The sequence below is a fragment of the Alosa pseudoharengus genome, unplaced genomic scaffold, assembly GCF_046254945.1.
Source record: "Alosa pseudoharengus isolate Yale_2024_CS ecotype anadromous, Long Island Sound unplaced genomic scaffold, YU_APseudo_1.1 YU_APseudo_1.1_scf_17, whole genome shotgun sequence".
NCBI classification, from domain to species: domain Eukaryota; kingdom Metazoa; phylum Chordata; class Actinopteri; order Clupeiformes; family Clupeidae; genus Alosa; species Alosa pseudoharengus.
The window spans coordinates 35,814,906-35,819,905 of NW_027468640.1; positions in this window are offsets into that span (position 1 = coordinate 35,814,906).

Sequence of the window (5,000 nt, forward strand, 5' to 3'; positions counted from 1 at the left end):
GGATTAAAGAGGAAGATCTTATTGCAGGATGGAGAAGACTTTGTGTTGGAGAGCGTGTGAGCTGGCCAAACACACGTACACACGTAAAATGGTTATATGCTACATGCCAGCGCGCGCACACACACACACACACACACACACACACACACACACACACATACACACACACACACACGTACACAAAAATACTTACATAGCAACACACTCTCATACAAATACTTTTATTCACACACACACACACACACACATACACACTACAAGTCTATATGTCTGTGAACTGAAGAGAGGTGACCAACAGCAAGGACAGACAAGTACAAAGACTTCTGTGATGATGTGTGTGTGAGAGAGAGAGTGTATGTGTGTACTGTATGTGTGTGTATGTATGTGCATATAGCCCTTTGTAGATTCTCATATATTTGATGTATGTATTTGAATTCAAATGCAGAAAAAAGCATATATATATATATATATATTTGCAGTGTGTGTGTGTGTGTCTGTGTGTATGTGTGTGTGTGGTTGGATGTGTGCATCTTTTGTACAGTCTTTGAGGAGGGGCTTGGTGCTCTCTTAATGAAGGAATCCTGGGAGGGTACGGTGGCCTGGAGAGGTGAAAAGAGTCCAGCTGGAAAAGGCGAGAGGCAATATGACATCAGAGGAGCACAGTGCACTTTACTGAGACTCTCTCCCTCTAGACCTAACACACACACACACACACACACACACTCCACAATCTCTCCAACACACACACACACACACACACACACACACACATGGCCTTTCTACTAATGTCCTCAGCACTTCTCTCCCTTCCACTTCCTTCTGAGTGGTGTGTGTTTGTGTGTGTGCGCGTGTGTGTGTGTGTGTGTGTGTGTGTGTATATGTGTGTATGTGTGTGTGTGTGTGTTCAAGCAAGCTCCCAGTTTTTCCACCCAGATGATTTTGTGTAGGGCTATTGTTTACACACTAGACATGGAGGGACAGAAAAAGAAGGGACAGAGAGAAAGAATGAAGGAAAAGAAAAGTGAAATAAACAAGCAAAGAAAGGACAGGAGAAGGGAGAGAGGAACATGGAGATGTACACATGTACACCTCTACAGAGGAACACAAAAAACTGTTCATTCTTTTCGTTCTATAAATCTAATCTACAATACTAGAGTATTACAGGTGAAAATATCCTGAAATTATGACGTATGACATATTATGTTAATGAGATGTAATATTTACTTGTTGGGTGGGGCGAGGGGACATTATGTTGAGTGTGTGAGTGATCTGGTAGGTTTTGGTGCGAAATATTGTTTCATTTGGATCTTTACTCCTTTCTTTATGAATTTGTTTTTATGAGCAAAAAGGCCTGAAGGGCAGGAGAGGTGGTAGACCTTATTTATTGATGAGTGTATTTATTTTTTTGAAAATGTATTTATTAATTTATTTATAATTTTTGCTTATTGACTGCAGCTGATGGAGTGAGGTGAGGAACAAGACAGGGAGAAAGATGGAGAGAGAGAGGATTTTTTTTTTAAATCTTGTATAGCACGACAAGTTTGTAAATGTCTGGATGATGATGATGATGATGATGATGATGAGGATAATTCTGTACATAGAAATGTGTGTTGGACTGTATGACTCTTAAAGGGGCTTTAACACTCATCTTTATCAGGGCAACAAAAAAACACAAGACATACTCACACACGCACACTCACAGAACTCACACTACCGACATATGTACATCGCTGCCTCGCTACAGGACTACGTTTCCCATAATCCATTTATGCTCAGTGGATCCATAGGCATATCAGGGGTTAGGTTGTGACATTGAGTTGCTATTTTAAGCACACATATACAGAACCACACTCATTATTGGCTGTACATTATTTATAAAAAAGGGTACTATAACCTTGAAATACATACAACACACACACACACAAACTCGTGCAAACACAAATATGCACGTCATTACACAACTATCACACGACAACACATCAACTGATAAGTGCACACAAATACTAACCATTTTCATACTTATAAAGACATTCATTAAATAAAAAATGAAAAATAAAAACATACATTCACACACAGGGTATTACTGAGGTTTTCGTATGTTTCATATCGTTGTTCCCTCCACCCTGTTCAGTTGCTAGAAGCTTCTGTCATCTGACATGACTCGAACTCCTGAGGCCCAGGAGAACAACTTGAAGGGTTGTCTCACACAATCGCCTGTTGTAAATTAGCTATAAAATATTGAAATAATGAATTACATTAAAATGTTTTATGAAGAAATGTGTGAGTGGATTTGCTTCATTTATGCATGTTCACCACCTTACATCATTTTGGTTTTACATGTTTCCATACATGTCTGGCTGCATACTGGTTGTAGGTTCTGGAATGTATTTATACTGTTTGACCACTAGAGGGTACTGTTCATAAAATGTTGATCAAATCCAGTTCATCTCCACTCTACCTTTTCATCCCATTTCTTCTCTCCATTCCCTTCCTCTCTCACAGTCACTCTTTTGAAACCATCTCTCTATTTATGTATGCTCTGTCCCTCTCTCTCTCTCTCTCCCTCTCCTGTAATGCCCCATTGTCTCTTTTGTCCTCTGTTATATTACATCCTTATCATAGCCCACCCCTCTCTCTTTCTCTCTCTCTCTTTCTCTCTCTCTCTCTCCTTCCATCTCTCTTCATTGCTGTTGCTCTTCTCTTTGTGCTGATGTTTTTTCCCCTTTTTACCATTCTTTGTCTACCACCCTCTTCCTCTGAGGAAGTCACTCCACAAAGCCGCTTCCTCTACCGTGTGTGTGGCTGTGTGTGTTTGTGTAGGTCAGTGTCCTTACTGTTTAATCCAACCTGTCTATGTGTGTGTTTGTGTGTGTGTGTGTATTTGTTGTTCTTTTACCAACATAATTGTCTTTGTGAGAATGTTTGGTAAGACTTTCAGGTAAGATATTTGATACGTGTGTGTGCTTGTGTAAGCATTGTGTGTGTGTGTGTGTGTGTACTTGTGTGTGCAGGGGTGAAATGGAAAAAGCGAGACAGACAGAAACACATGTTGCACTAATTGATTTCTCACACTAACATGGTGGAACTGCACAAGTGTGTGTGAGTGTGTGTGTGAGTGCTAGTGAGTGAACAGTATTATCAGTAGTGTATGGGGAGCAAATGGACATAAAGTGAAAATGTTTTGTTTTACATGTAAAGATCCTTCAGAGTGCTGAACTCTTTTAGTCTTTTCTAGTGTGTGAGAGAGAGAGGGTTAAACTGGAAGCCAGCCATGTGAAAGACCAAAAACACTGCTGAATTTTCTACCCTGACTGTTACTTGGATGTTGTGAAACCATTTTACCCATACCGGCCCACATCAAAGCAGTGTGTGTGTGTGTGTGTGTGTGTGTGTGTGTGTAAATCACCAGTGGAAAATACAATTTTACACAAAGCGGACAGACGTCTGTAATGGCAGGAGGGGTGAAGAATGGACTGATCAGGTTTCCCCTCGCTCTCCCTCTTTCCCTTCCTCCCCCTCTCTGTCTCCCCCTCTTTCTCTCTTCTTTTTCTTTCAGTTGCTTCTTTCGTTCAATCTCCTCATCATCTCATCATCATCATCATCTACTTTTACCACCTAATCTCTTAAATGTTGAGTCTGGTATATATATCCTCACACAAACATACCCTCATACATACATACACACACACACACACACATGCAAACACACAGGCACACACACACACGCACACACACATGCACGCACAGTGGAAAGAATGTCCGTTAGGGTGTATATGCCCTTTCCTCCCAATAGGCACTTAAATTTGACCCTAAACTACCTACCATGCCCTTCGCCCCCCATGCACACACACAGACACACGCTGAAACACACACCCCTACAGGCACACACGCACACACACACACACACACACACACACACCCCTTTAAAAGGCTGCTTACTGATTTGCGCTGCATTCCAAACCACAAACCTGGGAATTCAATTAAAACAGCAGCCGCTCCGCAACTCTCCTCTTTCTTTCCCTCCCGTTTTCCTTCTCTTCGTTCTTCCATCGCTCACTCTCTCTCTCTCTCATCATCCCTCTCTCTCTCACTCCATCTGTCTCCTGCACCCTTGCAATACTTTCACCAGATCCCTTTTCTTTTCTTTCGTTTTTTTCCCTTCTCTTCTCCCTGTCCTGTCTCCTGCCTCCATTATATATGAAAGGGGTCCATTCACATGACAGCTTTATCTCTCCGCTCATCCCTCTCTCCTCTCGTCCGCTGGGCTGTCTGTCTGCCTTTATCTCCCACTCAGAGCCAGAGCTCTTAGAGCTGGACTCCTGATGACCACACACACACACCTTCAGATTATACTCACACATACACACACACACACACACACACACATTTGCTCACTCACTCATAATATAAACTCAGATTCAGGCAAATAAAGAGCCACACTCACACACATACATACTTATACAGACATAAACTTACACGCTTTTAGATGTGCTCTCGGTTGATGCCTTGCTTGTCTGTCTCCTGCTGCTTGCCCTCCCTTCATCTTTCCTCTCTATCCTTCACTATATGCTCCCTCTTTCTCTTTCTCTCTGTTCCTCTCATCTTCTCTCATATCTCCCTGAAAGCTTTTCTGTTTTTGGAGATATACTTTGTAGCACTGATCTATCTCTCTATCTAGTGTGTGTGTGTGTGTGTATGTGTGTGTGTGTGTGTGTGTGTCTGTGTCTGTGTCTGTGTGTGAGTTTGCGTGTGTGTGTGTGTGCGTGTGTCTGTGTGTGTCTCTGTGTGTGTGTGTGTGTGTCTGTGTGTGTCCATGCATTTGTTCTTGCTCAGTTTGGATCAATCATATTTATGATCACTTGACACGCATTAACCTAAGCCGATCATTATTTGCTCTGATCAATAGAATTAATGAAATGGACATTGGTGATGTGCTTAACATTCAGTGGGACAGTGTCAGAACATTTAAAAACACTAACGCACACACACACAAAAAGGAC